General features: G+C 47.4%; 1 protein-coding gene across 8 annotated transcripts in view; it reads right to left on the bottom strand.

Moving 5' to 3' along the window:
* AMPH (amphiphysin) overlaps positions 1 to 20,549 on the bottom strand; it is a 449,568-nt gene that overhangs the window by 165,237 nt on the left and 263,782 nt on the right. The gene's annotated exons all lie outside the window — the stretch shown is intronic.

Raw genomic sequence — 20,549 nt, 5'->3', positions numbered from 1 at the left:
GTGTTCCCTCTAATTTTTTGGGGGGGGGGGGGCGGAAAAGTATAGTGTCTGAGCGGCAGTCCCTTCGGGACTAGGCGGCACAGAAATAATAAATAAATAAATAAATAAACAAACAAACAAACAAATAAAAAACCCACCCTGTTTTGCCTCAGAGAATTTCAAAATAAAATACTGTACTGTGTGTCTATAATAGTGAGCTCATAATAGGGCAACTCTATCAATATCAAAATGCCACTTAAACAGTTGAGCTAGTTTCAAACTAGATTTTGATTTTCTTTCTCTCTTCCTTACTCCCATTCTTTTTCTTTCTCTTTTCCTTCCTCTCTTTTTTCTATCTGTTTCTCTCTCTTCCTCTCTTCCTCTCTCTCTCCTTCCCTCTCACTCTTTCCCTCTCGGCTTCTGGGCAGTTTGGAAAACTCTGAGTTGATGATGATTTTTAAGTGAGCGATTGCTCACTGCTCAGCTTAGAGGGAACTATGTTGACAGTGCCGCTATTTGACGCCTGAGTGTGTTGACAGACAGGCCTAAGCTTATGCCCTTCTTTAGGAATTTGAGAATGTCTACTATAGAGAGATCCAAGGGGGATCGAGCCGTCTCCGCGCACCATTTACAGAAGCTCCTCCAGGTTGAAGAGTATATGCGCTCTGTAGACAACCTTCTGGCTGATAGCATAATGTCCGAGATGTCCTCTGGGACCCTGCGTAGCTTTAACGTGAGCCGCTCAAGCGCCAGCCGGTCAGTTGCCACCAGTTGGGATCTGGATGCGGGATGGAGCCCTGCGACAGCAACCACTCTGTCACTGGAATCCTCCAGGGGGAGACTATTGAGAGAGCCACTAAATCCGCAAACCAGGTCCTCCGGTACCAATGTGGGGCCAGTAGTACCACTTCTGCCCGCTCTTGTACAATCCTTCTGACTACCCTGGGGATGATTGGAGGGGGTGGGAAGGCATACAGAAGGCCCTTCAGCCAGGAGCAGTGGAGAGCATTTATGCCCTCTGCCCCGTGGGACCTGAATTTGGAAAGAAATCTGGGGACCTGAGCATTGAGAGGCATGGTGAAGAGATCCATTACCGGGCAGACGAATCTGGAGGTGAGTTGCTTGAACACCCACGGGTCCAGGACCATTCCGCCTGGTCGATGTTGTGGTGGCTGAGCCAATCCGCCGTCACATTGTCCAACCCAGAAATATGTTCTGCCGTGATTGAAAGGAGCCGTGCCTCTGCCCACAGGCCTAGAGACATGGCTTCTGCCATCAACTGTTTGGACACAGTACCCCCCTGTCTGTTAATGTGTGCTTTGGCTGTGATGTTGTCTATTAGCACCAGTACATGACGCCCCTTCAGAGTTCGCTCGAAGCGACCCAAGGCCAATGCAATGGCCCGCAGTTCCAGCAGGTTGATGCTGAGGAGCGCCTCCTCTAGGGACCATGTGCCTTAAGCCACCATGTTCCCCAGATGAGCACCCCACTCCAGAGTACTTGTGTCTGATGTGACAGTCACTCTGTCTGGTTCAGGAAGCAGGTTCCTTTGTCGATGTCTCCTGATTCCCACCAGCGCAGCGACGACCGGGCCTCTTTGGTTAAGCGAACCTTGAGCGGCAACACTCCGTACCCTGCTCGCTGAAAAGGGAGAAGAAACCACTGGAGACCCCTCGATTGGAGGTGTGCCCAGGGAACAATGTGAATAGCTGAGATCATCTTCTCCAGCAGTGAGGACAATGTATGGAGCTGTGATACTGGGGAATCCCTTACTGCCCTGGTCAAATCCTTGAGACTGTGCCGTCTTTCCTCTGATAGGAACACCATGCACAACATTGTGTCTATCGCCGCCCCCAGATGGGTTAGGGAAGTGTTTGGGGTCAACTGACTCTTATTTTGATTGATCATGAACCCGTGGCCCTCCAATACCTCCCGAGTAATGGCGACGTCCTGGAGGGCTCGCTGTCTGGATGCTGATTGAACTAAGACATCATCGAGGAAGCACTGTACTCTGACTGGGACTGTCCTGAGGTGTGCTGCTAGCACCGAAAGGACCTTGGGATGCTGAGGAAAGGCCAAAGAGAAGGGCCTTGTATTCATAGTGCTGACCTCCGTATGCAAATCTGAGGAAACGGCAGTGGGAGTCTCTGATGGGGATGTGGAGGTAGGCTTCCGAGAGGTCTATGGAAGTGAGGTAGTCACCTTGCCTGATTCCCCCCAGGATGGTGTGGAGGGTATGCATCTTAAACCTCTGGTACTTAACATACTCATTTAACCGCTTTAGGTCTAAAATGGGCTGCCACCCCCGATGGTTTTGGCACGACAAACAAAATGGAGTAGAATCCCTGTCCTCTTTGGGCCTCGGGCACGGGACGGATGGCTGCTATGTCCAGAAGGTGCTGGATGGCTTCTTTCATGAGTGCCCTCTGTGCCAGGTTTTTTGGCTCTGGGCAGCCCACGAAGAAGTCTGGGGGAGCTGTGAGGAATTCTATCACTAGGGCCTTGGATACGGTCTCCCGGATCCAGTGGTCACTGGTCGTAGCTTCCCACCAGCTGGCAAAGGCTGCCAGATGACCCCCAATGGGAGGGCAAACCCCTTTAGCGGTTTCGGTGGTAGGGGTAACCGCCTGCCCCTCGAAAGGGGCGTTTGAACTGATTACCCATATGGGGGTTCTAGTCACCCCCGTTCTTGGCCTTATAGTTGTAGTGGGAAGGAAAACTGTTGTAGTTTGAGTGGAAATGGTTGTAATTGAAGTCGTGGGGCCTATACCCCTTCTTGGGGGGGGGGCGACGAACCGACGACCGGGGGCTGTCCGTCCGTGTTGGGTGGTGCAGGGCAGGCACAGGCAACCCCAGGGGAGAACAAGGGAGGGAGAGAAAGGAAAGAGAGAGAAAGGGAGGGAGAGAAAATTGAATGAAGGAGGGAGAGAAAGAAAGAGTAAGAGGTAGAAAGGATAGAGAAAAAGGAAGAGAAAGGGAGGGGGAGAAAGGAAAGAGGGAGGAAGGGGGGAGAGAAAGAAGATATGAAGGAGGGAGAAAAAGAAAGAGAGATAGAAAGGAAAGAGGGAGAGAAAGGAATGAGAGAAAGGGAGGGAGAGAGAGAGAAAGAGAGATAGCAAATGAAAGAGAGAAAGAGAGATAGCAAGAGAGAGAGGGAGGGAGATAGCAAGAGAGATAGAGAGAGAAAGAAAGAGATAGCAAGAGAGACAGAGAGAAAGAGAAAGAAATAGAGATAGCAAGAGAGAGAAAAGAGAGAGAGAGATAGCAAGAGAGAGAGAGAAAGATAGCAAGAGAGAAATAGAGAGAGAGAAAGAGAGATGGCAAGAGAGACAGAGAGAGAAAGAAAGAGAGATAGCAAGAGAGACAGAGAGAGAGAAAGAAAGAAAGAGAGAGAGAGATAGCAAGAGAGACAGAGAGAGAGAAAGAAAGAAAGAGAGATAGCAAGGGGGGGGAAGGAGGGAGAAAAAAACACATAGAGGGAAGGAGGGAGAGAGAAAGAGAGGAAGGAAGGAAGAGAGAAAGAAAGAAGGATGGGGAGAGAAAGGAAGGAAGAGAGAGAAAGAGGGAGGGAGAGAGAAATAGAGCGAAAGGGAGGAAGAGAGATTTTTTTGTCCAAACTTTTTTTAGCCCCCCCCCCCCCCCCAAATGTTCCCCAGGATTTTGAAAATATGAAAAATGTGCCGCGGCTCCAAAAAGGTTGGGAAACACTGCCTTATACTATGGCTCTGGATGTAACTATGTATTTTTGTCTTCCATACCGTACAAATGCACGTGGCAAATAATTTCCCTCTAACATCATAAGTCTTTCATTTCTAAGCATAATCCATTCTTTAATCCACGTCATTGCTGTACCCTGATATTAAAGCTCCCAATTTGTGCGTCCGAATTCCCCTCTTGTTCTTGCATCTTGTAGCATCTTTAAACTAATCCTCGGTCTTTTCCCTTGCCAAATGAATTTCATTACTGTCTTATTCATATCATTAAAGAAAGTTCAATTAGAAAGAGAAGATTAACCTAAAAAATTAACTTATTAACTAAACATTCAGCAATCATACTTAAGGCATTCAGTAGTCAGGGGAAGATCTAAGAGTCCCAAGCCTGGCGGCAAAGATGAGTTTTTAAGCTCTTTCAGAAGGCAAGGAGAGAGGGGGCAGTTCAAATCTCTGGGGGGAGTTGATTCCAGAGGGCCGGGGCTCCCACAGAGAAGGCTCTTCCCCTAGGTCCTGCCAACCTACATTGTTTGTTCGACGGGACCCTAAGGAGACCAACTCTGTGGGACCTCACTGGTTGCTGGGATTCGTGCGGCAGAAGGCGGTTTCGGAGATAATCTGGCCCTGTTCCATGTAGGGCTTTATAGGTCATAACCAACACTTTGAATTGTGCCTGGAACTGATCAGTAGCCAATGCAGTCTGCGGAGTGATGGAGAGATGTGGGCATTTCTTGGAAGGCCCAAAACTGCTCGCGCAGCTGCATTTTGGACAAGTTGAAGTTTCCGAACACTCTTCAGAGGTAGATCCATGTAGAGTTCCTAACCCACAGTTAGGAACTCATCCGGTAACAAAAGGATTCCCTAATCACCGGATCCCCAGCTGAGCCATCCCATAGCCTCTTATAACTTTTAATTCGCCTAACTTCCAGCTAAGCCATTCAAAGCTTCTAATTTTTAGCAAATGCTAAAAGAGTCTTTTTACTCTGCATTGCCTGATCCCCAGCTGAGCCATCCTGAAGCCTCTAATAACTTTCAAATCGCCCAACTCCCAGCTGAGCCATCCCAAAGCTTCTAACTGACTCCCAGCTAAACAATCCAAAGCTTCCAGCTTCTAGCAACATCAAAAGGAGTCCAGCTGGTGGCGAAAGGGTTTCTAGCTCCAGGCAACAGCGAAAGGAGCCCAGCCAGTAATAGAAGGACTCATTCCCAGCCGAGCCAACCTTAAGATTCAGCGTTAGGAGCCAAGCCAGTGGCTGAAAGACTCTGAAAGTGCCCAATTCAAAATTGCCTGATTCTACAGCGTAAACACTCAGCTGCAGCAGCAACAGGAGCCCAGCCATTGGTGGAAGGTCTCTGAAAGCACCCATTCCCCAGCTGAGACATTCAGAAGCTTTAGCACTGGAGATTCTCAGCAGAGCCATCCCAAAGCTCCAGCCTAGCTGGTTGCACAAAATTCTGGAAAACACCCGCTCCCCAACTGAGCAAAGAAAGTATACTAATACAATAAACATAATAATAAATAAACAAAGCCCATCAAGCCAGGACTCATTCCAGATTTCCAAATTCCTGCTGATCCTGATTTTACTGCAACCCACTCTTACACCGGAGGTCAGCCACCATTTAAAGAAACAGTCCATGTGGCTCCCTAGGGTAACAATAGACCACTGACCCTGTTTGTGCATGAACCATCCCAAGAAACAGAAATCAACTGTGAAACGTAGCTAAAGCTTCTTGACACTCTAACTCAACTGTAAAAAAGCTAAATCTTCCTAACACTCTAACACAACCAATACCTTATCATTAATCATGCCAAACAAAAAATAAAAAAACACTGCATACAAACACCTCCAAATGGATGACACCTCTAAGAAAGATAACATTTGTTACAAATGCAGTAAATTCATCTATTATATAGAAGAATACAACAGATGCCAGATATGCCTGAACTACGCCCATAACACCTGCCTTGAAATAAACAAAAAGTTAACCAATTTCCTTCAAAGAGCTCCCACCTTCCTTCATTTTTGCTTAATGAACTGATCACCATGTCCAATAAATTTCTCAATCTCGAATCAACCTCATCTGCACAAAAAGATTACATTGAATCTGTGGAAGCCTGTATTAAAAAAGCACAAAAGAAGCATGCTTCACATCCTTGGACAATAAAATCAGAACACAGGCAAAAATAAATTCAATAGACCTAAATCACACTTCAACACAACAACAAAACCCTCAACCAATAACCCACCACCGTATGAACAACCACATCAACCACCTCCTCATCAACCACCCAAATAAGATATCCCTACTAATCAAAAATACCCTTGAAAGAGAACAAAAATGTAATAATGCCATCGTATTTGGACTAAAAATCACTAATCAACCTGACATCAATAAAATTCGCAATATAATTGCACCAATATTCCCTATGGACGAAATCATTGCAGTGTCCAGAGACGACCCCGAGTTCAAATACAGAAATAAAATTCGCAATATAATTGCACCAATATTCCCTATGGACGAAATCATTGCAGTGTCCAGAGACGACCCCGAGTTCAAATACAGAAATAAAATTCGCAATATAATTGCACCAATATTCCCTATGGACGAAATCATTGCAGTGTCCAGAGACGACCCCAAGTTCAAATACAGAGATGGCTCAGCAGCACTTCAAGTCGTTTGCAAAAATGAAATTAGCAAACATAAATTCACCAACACTATAAACTCCATCAACTGAAATGACTCTAACCCTAAAAAACTTGGTACAAGACCAGATCTATCCATATTACAACGAATACAATCCCATGAACTTTGTGCTGAACTTAAAAAGCATCAAGATCAAAGACAAACCAACCTATACATCGACTACCAACCATGTTGCATTAGGACCAAGACCCACATCCCACCATCCAACCCTCCAAACTCCATCATCCAAAAGCAACCTAGCATACATCTCTCCATCAACCAAGAACAACCCTCTGTCAACCAAGTACAACCCACCATAAACCTCAAACGTCAAACAACGATAACTCAAATCCATCCTAACTACCTACCCACCTCCAATCAAAACCTCAACCCTCCAACAAGTATCACTCAAATCCACAATAACTACCTACCCACCTCCAACCAAGACCAGCTCCCAATCAACCAAGACTAGGGATGCACTCCCCTTACTTCCTCATCATCAACCACTTCTAACATTAAATTAAACTTAATAAACTCAAGAAGCATTGCTAACAAAATACCTGAGCTCCTTATCTTACTAAAAACCGCCATATATGACATCATATTTATATGCGAAACATGGTTAAACGCATTTCTCCCCAACTCCATTATTACAATTAATGACTACCACATTTTCCAATCTGATTGCAAAATCCATAGAGGAAGTGGAGTTGCAATCCTCTATTAAAAAAATCACTCAGCCTAAAGGAAATCCAAGGTTCTTTACCTTCCAGAAACTATCATATGTGAACTAAACTCAGTCACCACACTCTGCTTCCTCCTATGTTACAGAGTCCCTGACTATGACATCTCACATGCAAACAAGCTAACCACACTACCAACATGGGCAAACTCCTACCAACATCCTCTTATATTTCTTGGTGATTTAAACCTACCACATATTAACTGGTCCCTAAATGAATGCACAACTGAACCCATCTACTCAACACTCTACAATGCTAACACCATCTAGGACTAGTGTAATTAGTTACATACAACACCAGACTCAACAACTGCCTAGGCTTCATCTTCTGCAACAGTTTACACTCAATTTATGGACTCAAAGTAAGAGAACCCTTTTCCAACAGCAACCACAGCACAATCAACTTTTGCCTCAATGTACTTCCTCAAATAAACAACCCCAAGAACAAGACAACCAACTTCAACTTTAAAAACGCCAACTATGAAAAGGACCGTTGAACTTACCTGAACGGTCTTCTCGATGCACTGCAAGGAGAGTCCAACATGGGGTAATTCTACAGTCTGATTGGTAGGGACTGAGTTTAATTTAAATATTAGCCAGGCACCGCCCCCTTAGCCCTCCAGTCTAATATGAACGAAGGAGCAGTAATGTAAAACAAAACAATTTATTTGAACAATAACATTCAAACACCACCTCCAACAAGAACTTCAACCAACAGAGACCCTGGTCCCGAATTCGGGTGGGTTTGGACTCTCCTTGCAGTGCATCGAGAAGACCGTTCAGGTAAGTTCAACGGTCCTTCTCCAATGCACTTGCAAGGAGAGTCCAACATGGGATATACCCAAGTTACTTATTAAAGGGAGGGAGAAGGCTGGACCAGGGGCATTGAAAAGGAACAAACCCCTTGTAAAACCCTCCTCCCAAACACAGCCTCCAAAGAGGCAAAAGAGTCAATCCTGTAGTGCTTAATGAACGTGGACGGGGTCGCCCACGTTGCCACCCTGCAGATGTCTTCCAATGGCGCCTGAGTCCTCCAGGCCGAGGATGTCGCAGCACTACGTGTAGAATGCGCTGTTATCCCCTGGGGGATAGGAGTGTTCTTGGTCTTGAATGCCTCCGATATGCAGACTCTCAGCCATCGACTGATAGTCTGGGAAGATACCTTATGTCCCATGGCCCTTTCCGAAAAGGACACAAAGAGGGCTTTCGAAACTCTAAATGTCTGAGTTCTGCGCACATAAATCTTTAAAGCTCGTCTTACGTCCAGCTTGTGCCACTTAAGTTCTAAAGGGTGAGTTCCATGGGCGCAAAAGTCAGGGACCACAATGTCCTGAGACCTATGGAAGCTGGAGTTAACCTTAGGCATGAAGGTCGGGTCCAATCTCAGCACTACTTTATTAGGATAAAAATGACAAAGATCCTGTCTGGTTGACAACGCCGAGATCTCTGACACCCTCATGGCAGACGTAATGGCTACCAAGAAAGCAGTCTTGATGGTCAACAACCTTAAGGAGATCTGGTGAATAGGCTCAAAGGGAGGGCCTGTGAGGGCGTCAAGGACCAGGGGCAGATCCCACGATGGAAACCAATGAGCAGCGGGAGGCCTAATGTTGGTAGCCCCCCTCAGAAAATCCCTGACCCAAGGATGTCTTGCAAGGGGCTGGTAATGATCTTTCCCAAGAATTGTGGATAACGCCGCCACATGGCGCCTAAGGGTATTGGGTGCCAGGCCCTACTCCAGACCTGACTGCAGAAAGGACAAGACCCCTGTGGGTCTAACTGTTGATGCTCGCAAAAGGTACAAAAAGCCCCCCAGGTGGCTTGATAGATCCTCCTAGTAGAAGGCCTATGGGCAGCTAGCATGGTGTCTATAACCCTGTCAGGCACAAGCTGATTTTTTAGATGGAACCGCTCAAGTGCCAAACGGTTAGTTGCCACCACTGGGGTTCCGGATGGTCAATTGTCCCTTGGTGGAGTGAGATCCGATGGTCGGTAATCCTCCAGTGGGGTGACACTGAGAGCTCTGCGAGATCGGCAAACCAACTGCGTCGAGGCCAAAAGGGAGCCACCAGCAGCACCTCCGCCCTTTCCTCTAGTATCTTCCGGACCACCTTTGGTATTATGATGACCGGCGGAAAGGCGTAGAGCAGACCGGGTGGCACAACGCATTCACTCCTTCCGCTCCCGGGGAGGGAAAGCGAGAGAGGAAGCAGGGAAGCTGAGCATTGGAGCTGGTGGCGAAAAGATCCATAACTGGACTCCCAAACCTCCCAACAATCTCCTGAAACAGTGAGGGGTCCAGACTCTATTCCCCTGGGTCCACAGTCTCCCGACTTAACCAGTCCGCACACACATTTTCCGCCCCTGAAATGTGCTCCGCAGACAGAGAGGCTAGATTGGCCTCTGCCCATGTCATCAGGGACTCAGATTCCTCCATCAATCTCCGCGACCGTGTTCCCCCTTGCCTGTTTATATGTTACCGTGTGGAGACATTGTCCGTCATGATCAAAACGTTGTGACCCCTTACCAAGTGGGAGAAGCTCCGAAGGGCTAGCGAGACCGCCCGCAGTTCCAACAGATTGATGTTGAAGTCTCGTAAGTCCTCTGACTCCCAAAGGCCCTGGGCCATCTGAGAGGAAGTGTGAGCCCCCCACCCAGTTAGGCTGGCGTCCGTTGTTACCGTAAGAAGATCCTTCTGTAGGAACGAGGATCCCCTCTCTAACGCCGGGGAAACCCACCATCGAAGGGACCTGCGCACCTTGGTGGTGAGGAACACCTTCCTGTGAAGATGACTGCACTTCTCCCTCTGAAAAGGGAGCAGGAACCACTGAAGCGGGCGTAAATTATGTCAAGCCCATGGTAAGATGTCTATACATGACACCAGGGTTCCTAAGACCTTTGACAGGAATGAAAGGCGCGGACATCGTTGTTTCTGCAGGTCTCGCAGCAGCATCCGGATGGAGGATTGTCTCTCCTGGGACAGAAAAACCATCCCCAGGGTTGAGTCTATAGTCGTCCCAAGATGTGCCAGACGCGTCGTCGCTGTTAGATGGCTCTTTTCCCAATTTACCGAAAAACCGTGAACCTGGAGTGTCCTGATGGTCAGGGGGAGATGTCTGTCCGCCTGCTCCGTTGTCCTTGCCAGAATGACGATATCGTCGAGATACGCCATCAGGTGTACCAATCGTTGTCTCAGCCAGGCCGTGAGGACGTCCAGCAACTTCGTGAATGTTCTCGGCGCTGAAGACAGTCCAAAAGGCATAGCCCGGTATTGGAAGTGATTGTCCCCCAGACTGAATCGCAGAAACTGTCGGTGCGAAGGACAAATGGGGACATGGAGGTAAGCCTCCTTGAGGTCGATTGAAGTCATCACATCTCCCTGCCGAACGGAAGCGAGGATAGACCGGAGCGAATGCATCTTGAACCTTCGGTACTTGATGTAGAGGTTTAGTTGCCGAAGGTTCAAGATCAGTCTGACTCCTCCAGACGACTTCGGGACAAGGAACACCACAGAGTAGAACCCCTTGCCCCGTTGCCCTGGGGGTACCTCTTCTATGGCCCCTATTTCCAACAGATGCAAGACCTCTTGGTGTAAGAGGGACCTTTTCTGGGGCTCCGAAGGAACAGGGTATGGAAGAAATCGCTGAGGTGGAGGGTGGAAGAATTCCAGCATCAGGCCTTGAGCTACCGTGGAAGTCGCCCACGCGTCTGTTGACGTGGACTCCCAACGGTTTGCGAAATGTGCCAACCTGCCGCCCAATGGAAGAGAATCCCAAGAGTCACTTATTTTTCCTAAAGCCACGATTGGCTCCCCGGAATGGGCGGCGGCCCTGTGAGGATCTGTTGCGGTCCTGCATGTAGGGCCTGTCAGATCTAAAAAACCCCTGGTTGGAGGAGCCTTGGAAATAAGGCCTCGCCGCCTGGGTATTGGTGGAGGCGGGCTCCTGCCGAAAGGGCTGGCGCCTTTGATAAGGCGTGAAGCGTCTATCTTGCCTCCTATTTGACTTGGGCATCACCTTCTTCTTGTCCTTGTCCTCTATTAACACCTCATCAAGGACTTCACCAAAAAGCTTTTTACCCGTAAAGGGAGAAGATGTCAGGGACCACTTTGACTTCACGTCCGCCTGCCAGTGGCGGAGCCATATAAGACAGCGAGAGGCCACCGACGAGGCCATGGCCCTGGATGCAAACTTGGCAGCGTTCGCTGTGGCGTCAGCCGAGAACTCAGTGGCCGCCAGAAGCTTGTTGAGATCTTGCCTGAGGCGCCCATCCTCCGGATTTACCCTCGATTGAATCTCCCTAATCCAGAGGAGGGTGGCCCTGTTAAAAAACGAGGCCGCAGAGGCAGCTCGAATAGCCCAAGCCACCATCTGGTGAGTCTTTTTGATCAAGTTCTCCGCCCATTTATCTTCGGCCTTCAGTCCTTCCTGGGACTCAGAAGGCACCAGGGCAGTAGATACAAGGCTTGTGATGGGCTTGTCCACAGATGGAAAGATTAACAGGTCTTCCATTGCCTGATCAAAGGAATAAAATTTACGGTCCAGGACAGATGGACCCTGAGCCGCTGCTGGGTTTTCCCAAGGACGTTGGATGGTCTCGAGTAACATCTGCAAAGACAGTATGCTCACAGTTTCTTGCTTTGGCAAAACGAAGAGGCCACCCGTGGTAGGGGTGTCAGTAGTGGGCTCTGTCTGTCTCCCTTCACCAGCTTGATCGATAGTCCATTTAGCCTTGTTTAACAAGACCTTGTAAAGGGAGGACTTGAACAGACCAGTGAAGGAGGGTTGCTCTGGCGGTTGTTCATCGCCTGACAGGTCATCACCTTGGTCACTGAAGGTCTCCCTGGCTGAATCCTCCTCCTCCATAGAATCAGCCAATGACTGCGTCACTGGGGCTGTCCACGGATCCCGGAGCCTCAACGGTGGTGGCCCCGCAGGTTGTTACTGGTGCGCCCCTATTGCCAGGCCCTGAGAGTATACCTGAGCAATCAAGTCCTGAAGGGCCGGAGGCATGCTCTGCCAGGCATTTTGAGGGCCACGCAGCCCCGCCGCTGTCGGGGTAAATGAGGCCGACTGCGCTGGGCCATAGGAAAAACTAGCAGAGGCTTGAGAAGATGGATAAATTCCAGGCCACACAGAGGGTTGTGGTGCATAGGTGTATGTCTCATGCGCAGGGCCTGGAGCCTGTGTAGGGCGCTCAGGGGACCAATCCCTCTCTGAGGCCGAGCCTGCAACCCCTGGTGTAATCACGGGGGAGGCTGGCAGGGGAGTTGGCCCAAATGGCAATGTTGATAAAGAGGCCTGTTTCTGGGGAGCCTCCAATTGCCTCTCAAGGGCTTTAATCCTTTTTTCTGCCTCCCTCAGCGAGGCCCCTTGAGATGGTTTTGCCTTGTGGCCCTTCTTCTTGGGAGTGCTGGGTTTATTTGAGACCGAAGTCTCCACCGGAGGAAGGGCTGGTGTCTCTGCCATTCTATTTTTAACTGAAACACTCACTAACACCATCTTGAAGACACAGACCGGTCAGCAAAACACGCCAGAAGAAAGCCAAGCTCAACTGTCATTCCTCTGAGAGCTATTGAGGCTGCGTGTCACCCAGCAGATTCAGGCAGGCAGGACTTCAAGCGTGACCTCACGCTGTCTCCCGGCCTATCAAGAGGCTGCATCCCGGTTGCTGTGGCAACCACATGGGCCCACACAGAGCGGCTGCGCTTCCCAGCGAAATTCATGGCCACCGTTACCCTAGAAACGGGCGGGACGCTCCTTCACTTTCCCGCCCGATTTTCCTCTTTAAACATGGCCGCCGCCATAGAACGGCGATCCACCTCAGACTGAGGAACCGCTCGCAGAAGTCCTTAAGGCGGCCAGCGAGGATTGGAGGGGGCGCTTCCAGCTCCGAATCTTCTCTCGGCGTCTCCGCCACAGGGGGCAGGCCCCCCATGACGTCAGCCGCTTTAATGGTCACCGGGGGCTCCCTCCAATCCATGCCTGGATTGGGTAACTGAGGAGAGGAGCCGCAGCCTCAAGGGTTCGCCCCGCGGAGGGTAGGAACCCTATGCTGCCCAGGAGCTGCCCCATCTTGTGCCTGTAAAGAAAGAAAAAGAGAGAAAAAACACCAATTAACAAAAGGTAACTCTCAAACATTCTTAACCTATTTAAACTTTACTTAAACATTAACTTTTTTTCACTTTCAACTCAAGTTGAAACCCAGAACGAAAAACTCTTAAGTCCCATTACTGCGACTGAGTTTTTAGACTGGAGGGCTAAGGGGGCGGTGCCTGGCTAATATTTAAATTAAACTCAGTCCCTACCAATCAGACTGTAGAATTACCCCATGTTGGACTCTCCTTGCAAGTGCATTGGAGAATGTACTTCCAATGTACTTCCTCAAATAAACAACCCCAAGAACAAGACAACCAACTTCAACTTTAAAAACGCCAACTATGAAAACATAGAATCTTCTCTCTAATCTCTTGACTGGACCACAATATTCTCCAGCTGTATCATCATAGATGACTATTACAATATATTTTTGCTCAAAATCCAAATAGTCATAAAATTACATGTACCTCTAATATTCACCAAAACCAAGAAAAATAAATCACCCATAAAAATAAGAAAGCTACAATCCAAAAAAAGATTACTCTGGCCTAAAAATACAACAGGCCATGTTGCAAACTTTAAAAACCACTATAAAAATTTATGTCATCAAATAAAGACTGAATGTACCAAATATTGCATTAATCAAAAAGAAAACCTCCTACGTACAAAATCCATTCAGGCCTTCTATAACTTTGCAAACAATAAACTCAAAGACTCTGGATCCATCCCACCCCTTAAAGGACTTAACGATAGAGTATAATGATGAAACAATTAAAGCCAACCTCTTAACACCTTCTTCAGCTCTGTCTTTGTTAACAGCAATGGCTCATGCCCAGCATTTCCTAGTCACAACTCAACTAACTTCAATGATCTAACACAAATCGAATTTACACAGGAAAAAGTTAAAAAATAATTATACAACCTAAAACCTTCCCTTTCTATCGTACAAGATGGACTATGTGCATACTTCTTTAAAAAGCTCTCCTCAACCCTGGCTGAACCCCTAAGCATAATTTTTAAAATATCTTCTTCAACTAACTCCCTACCTAAACTCCGGTCTCTAGCCACAGTCATCCCTATCTTCCAAAAAGGCAATCCAAGAAACGTTGAAAACTACAGACCAATCTCCCTGACTTGTGTCACTTGAAAAGTCATGGAATCCATCATAAACCAATTCATTACACTTCATCTTGAAACCAATAACCTACTTTCCACCGACAATTCCGTTTCAGGAAAAAATTATTCTGCAATCTGCAACTCTTACACTGTAAAAACATATGGACTACCCAACTTGATCAGGGTAGATCAATAGATGCAATCTATAGAGACTTTTGTAAAGCCTTTGACTCAGTAGTTCATGACAAATTTCTTTTGAAACTAAAATCCTATGGCATCTCTGGACCTCTGCATGATTGGATTTCAGCGTTCCTGTCCAACAGACAACAAGTGGTCAAAATAGGTAATGTCATATGTAATCCTGCTCCAGTTAACAGTGGTGTCCCACAAGGCAGTGTTTTAGGACCTATTCTCTTTACACTCTACATAAACAATCTCTGTTACAATATCACAAGCAATTGTGTTCTCTTTGCTGATGATGTTAAACTGGACCTTGACCATGTAGCTGAATGGCCTAACAACTGACAACTTCAAATCTCTATCAACAAATGCTCCATTCTACACATTGGTAAAAAGAATCCGAATACTAAATACATACTTGGTAAAACTGAACTTACAGAGGACCCTCACTCAGTCAAAGACCTTGGAGTACTCATTTCCAATGACCTAAGTGCTAGAGCCCACTGTAACAGCATTGCCAAAAAAGCATTAAGAATTGTAAACCTAATCTTATATAGCTTCTTCTCTAGAAACACTGATTTATTAACCAGAGCATACAAAACATTTGTCAGACCTATTCTAGAATACAGCTCACCTGTGTGGAATCCACACTGCATATCAGACATTAATACAATTGAAGGAGTCCAGAAATACTTCACAAGAAGAGTCCTTTACTCCTCCTCATGTAACAAATTATCCTACTCCTCCAGACTTCAAATACTACATCTAGAAAATGTACAACTACATCATCTCCGCACTGATTTAACTGTTGTTCATAAAATCATATATCATAATGTACTCTGTGTCAGTGACTACTTCACCTTTAACAACACAAGAGCACGTAATAGATACAAACTGAATATAAATCGCTCCAAACCTGACTGCAGAAAATAGGATTTCAGCAATAGAGTGATCACTGCCTGGAATTCATTACCTGACTCTGTTGTTGCTTCCCCCAACCACAAAATCTTCAATCTTACATTATCTACAATCGACCTCCCCCCTTTTCTAAAAGGTCTGTAAGGAGCGTGCATAAGTGCACTTTTGTGCCTAATGTCCCTGTCCTACTGCCTTATTATCCTTTCTATTTCTACATTCTACTTATGTTATATTATGTTAATATGTACTATAATACTATACTTGTTTGACAAATAAATAAATAAATAAATAAATAAATAAATAAATAAATAAATAAATAAATAAATAGCTGATGAGTCATGCACATTCCAATGGCTAGATGACCAGTAGAGGAGGAGAAAAGTCACCAAGCAACCAGCTCCCATCTTGGTTGGACAATGTGACAGGTTGTTTTGGAAAACTTAAGAATCTGAAACTTATATTGGGATGAAAAGCCCAGCAATTTCAGTACTGGCTTTTTACCAGTTAGTGCCAATCAAGTGCATCTAACAGGATATTTTGGAAACAACCAACTGTACTAGTAGTATTGACTAACCCCACTGTGCTGATCTCTTTGGAGGGTGTGTGTGTCCCTTCTGTTCAGGGGAGTGTCCATTCTGTTGAGCTGCAACCAACTGAGGAAACATTCTATTGATGGGATATTATATTGATAGGAGCCCTACCTTGTACCTTGCCTCAGAGTTCACTTTATGATCGGTGCATTACTTGGAACCTGACATTAATCCAATACTGTCCAAAAGAAAAAAGAAAAAAATCATACTTCACTCCAACCAGAGCTACATTCTGGGGTCCTGAGCCCTTACTGCTTCCTGGTCAGCCCAGGGAGTAGGAAGACTCAGGGAAGATGAAGGATGGAAAAGAGTCAGATGAGGACAATGGGGGCTGCCTGAACAAATGAGCCCCTGTGAATGCCTGGTGATGGGCTGGATTGGCAGTGGAGAGCACCTGTCTGAGACGTGCAGCTGGCACCCAGCGATCTGAGCACAGCTAGGGGAAGCCTACCTAAGGAGTCATCAAAGGGATTGATGGCTGTAGTTGCCCAAGGAAAGTGGTGCCTATCAGCCCTAGGTAAGTCGGAACCACATGATCCATTGAGGTTGGCCCACAATTGAGGATGGAGGCTCCTCCTCCCACAATTGAGGATGGAGGCTTCTCCTGAGATGCTCCCATGGGACAAGCTACACCTCTGCAACCCCAGCTGGTGGTTCCGGTGCAACCTTGTAGGAAGTGCAACATGGGTCATAGCTGGCTTAATTCACCATGGGCTTTTGTTTCTCAGTTGCCTCATATACTTCGATAACATTCTCATCTTCACTGAAACCCTAGAGCAGTGATGCTGAACCTGTGGCACGCAGAGCCATATCTGCAGGCATACGAGCTGTTGTCTTAGCTTAGTTCCAGCACACATGTCCACACCAGCCAGCTGATTTTCAGCTCACATAGAGGCTCTGGGAGAACATTTTTGGTTTATGGAAGGCCTCTGGAAAGATTGGGGAGGGTGTTTTTGCCGTCCCCAGGCTCCAAGGAAGTCTTTGGGCAGGGTGAAAAACAGGTCTACTGGGCCCACCAGAAACTGATAAATGGGTTCTTTCGGGCCTCCAGAGGGCCTCCAGGGGTGGTAGGGGATGCAATTTTTGCTCTCCCCAGACATTGAATTATGGGTGTGGGCACTTGTGCAGGCACGATAGTGTGTGTGCACATACGTTCAGCACCCGAGGGGAAAAAGATTTGCCATCACTGCCCTAGAGGACCATGTGAAGCTAGTATATCAGATGTTACCAAAATGTCTGGTGGCCAAACTATATGAAAAGCTGTCAAAATGTAAATTCTACAAAACCCACCTAGAATACCTGTGTTACTGAGTGTCAAACAAGGAACTGGATATGGATTCAGGTAAATAAGAGTAGTACTGGTTTGGCAACCCCACTGCATACACAAGCAACTACAATGTTTCCTGAGGCTTGTCAACTTCTACCAGCAATTTATCCCTGCCTTCAGTGAACTGTAGCCCAGCCTATTACTGAATGGTTGAAGATGAGGAAGGGCCCAGAATATTCACAACTGAATCAACCGTTAGAATGGACCCTAGAGTGCTAACATGTGTTCGAGCAGCTGAAAGTATAGTTTGCCAAAGAGATAACCCTCAAGCACCATGACCCAGAGCAGCCTTTTGTGATCCAAGCCAATGCCAGTGACCTGGTCATCATGGCGAGCCTCCTCCAAAAATACGCAGAGGGCATCGTACATCCCTGTGCATACACCTCTAAAAAATGAACAGAAACCAAGTGGAGATGGGCAGTGTAGGAGAAGGAAGCTTATGTGATCCAATGGGCCTACAGATATTTCTTCAATGGAGGTCCCATGTCTTTCTAAGTAAGAGCTGATCACAAATACCTAGAGGCATTACAGACACCTCACTAACTCTCCCAAAAGCAGGTCAGGGGGGGTGCAATACTTGAAGTGATTCAATTTTGAACAGAAGTATGATGTATTCTGGGGTGGGGGTGGAGAACCTTATAGCTGATATTCTGTTGTAAAAACCACAACGCCACCGCAAATGCAAAGTGGTGGTTCAAGGGTTGATTCACCTCTTCAACTGGCATCACAAGTGCTAACCCAAGGGCAGGCCACCTGAAGGAGAACTGCAAATGGCAGAGGGATGACCCAAAAACTGAAAGACAAGCTACCAGCTGACCCATGGCACAAGGCCAACCAGGGAATGCTAAACATTAAGGATGTACTGGGCTGGAAGGGATCGAAATTGTATGTGCCCAGCAGTTTGCAGCTCCAGGTCCTTTAACAAAGTCATGACTCCAAGTAAGCAGGGCACTTCAGCTACCTGAAGACCCTGGACATGGCCAGGTGACAATTCTGATGGCCGAGAATGAAAAGAGACATTGAGGACTAGGTAAAGTTCTGTGCTATTTGGGCGGCAATGAAGACGAGGTCAGGGAGCCCCCCCCCCCCCCTTGGATTACTCCAGCAACAGGCAGACCTGTCTCAACTCTGGAAAGAGATAGCTATGGATTTCATCATCGAACTCACTGAGAGTGGGGGGAGTACACTCATTTGGACAATCATAGACTTGTTTTCCAAACAGGCCATTTTGTGGCCTGCCCAGGACTTCTGCCTGCGTGGAAGTTAGCTAACTTATTCATTTAGCATATCAATAGGTTGCATGCAGTCCCCCACAGAATCATTTCCGATCAATGGGTCCAATTCACAGCTAAGTTCTGGAGGAAATTCATGAGGGCCATCGGGTTCTTGCAAGGACTTAGTTCTGCATTTCATCTGAGTACTAATGGGGCCGTAAAATGGATTAACATGCATAGTGGAACAGTACTATCAGCAATTGAACTGGGAGGAGCTGCCACCATTTACTGAGATGTCATACAATAATGCCATGCACAGCAGCATTGGTCTGACCTCCTTCCAAGTGACAAGTGGAGTGAAATTTGTCCCTATGCCAGAACTGCCTAGGGAGCCCCTCTCCTCCATGTCACTAATGGAATGGATTGATTCAATGAAGAAGGCATAGGAAAAAATGAAACAGACCCTATGTGAAGCAACAAAAGCATATAAAAGGCTGATAACCACCAGTATCCCCAACTGGAATTTAAGGTGGGGGATACAGTTTATTTGTCCACAAAGTATCTGAGAAGCTCAGTCCCGTGTTCTTAGGACTACAGTGATCCCTCGATTTTCGCGATCTCGTTCTTCGCGAAACGCTATATCGCGATTTTTCCCACCCGATGACGTCACTCTCTTCCTTCCTTTCTCATCTTTCTTTCTCTCTCTCTTTCTCTATCTTGCTTCTTCCTCTCTCACACTCTCTTCCTCCCTCTCTCATCTCTTTTTTTCCTTCTCTCTCTTTCTCTATCTCTCCCCCTCTTGCTGGCGGGCGGCGGGCGGCGGGCGGACGGGCGAGCGGGGGCATCAGCGTTCGGCCGCCCAGCAGCTGATCTGCTCGGTAGCGCAGCAGCAGTGAGGAGCCCGAATCGGGGTTTCCCCTTTGCGTGGGCGGCGGGGAAACCCCGATCTTCGTCTGCTCGCTGCTGCTGCGGCCGCCCAGCAGCTGATCTGCTCGGCAGCGCAGCAGCAGCGAGGAGCCGAATCGGGGTTTCCCCTTTGCGTGGGCGGCGGGGAAACCCCGATCTTCGTCTGCTCGCTGCTGCTGCGCTACCGAGCAGATCAGCTGCTGGGCGGCCGCAGCAGCAGCGAGCAGATGAAGATCAGGGTTTCCCCGCCGCCCACGCAAAGGGGAAACCCCGATCTTCGTCTGCTCGCTGCTGCTGCGCTACCGAGCAGATCAGCTGCTGGGCGGCCGAAGGAACCTTCCCTGGGTCTTCCCCGCCGCCCACGCAAACTCCACCATCTGCGCATGCGCGGCCATGAAAAAAAGGGCGCGCATGCGCAGATGGTGTTTTTAATTCCGCAACCCTACATCGCGAAAAATCGATTATCGCGAGGGGTCTTGGAACGGAACCTTCGCGATAATCGAGGGATCACTGTATACCCCATAGTGAAGGTGATAAACCTGGTCACAGTATGTCTTCAATTCCCCCAGTTACTGGGAAAGGTACATCTGGCATTCCTCTGCAACCTGTTGAAATCTGCAGTGAACTCAAAACTCCAACCAATGGGGGGGAGATCCTACAAGCCCATGGTGATGAGGGTCAACCTCACTATGAGAGAAAGAAAATCTTAAACTCAAGGGTGCAATGAGAGCAATTGGATTACTTGTTGTATTGGAAGGGGTATCCACCAGGCCACCTGGTGAAGATTAGGAAAATAAGGACAGATAGATTGGTAAAACAGTTCTATGACAAGTACCCCCAGAAAAACAAGAGGCCTCCCAAAGGGGAGCTAGTAGCATTGACTAACCCCACTGTGCTGATCTCATTGGAGGGTGTGTGTGTCCCTTCTGTTGAGGGGAGTGTCCATTCTGTTGAGCTGCAACCAACTGAGGAAACATTCTATTGATGGGATATTATATTGATAGGAGCCCTACCTTGTGTGTGTGTGTGTGTGTTTCTTTGTTCACACACAAAACCAGAGGCCATACTCAGGAGAAGATACAAT

Source organism: Erythrolamprus reginae, chromosome Z, assembly GCF_031021105.1.
Source record: "Erythrolamprus reginae isolate rEryReg1 chromosome Z, rEryReg1.hap1, whole genome shotgun sequence".
Taxonomy (NCBI): Eukaryota; Metazoa; Chordata; class Lepidosauria; order Squamata; family Dipsadidae; genus Erythrolamprus; species Erythrolamprus reginae.
Note: the sequence above shows the minus strand (reverse complement) of the source record. Positions and strands in the feature narration are given on the sequence as shown.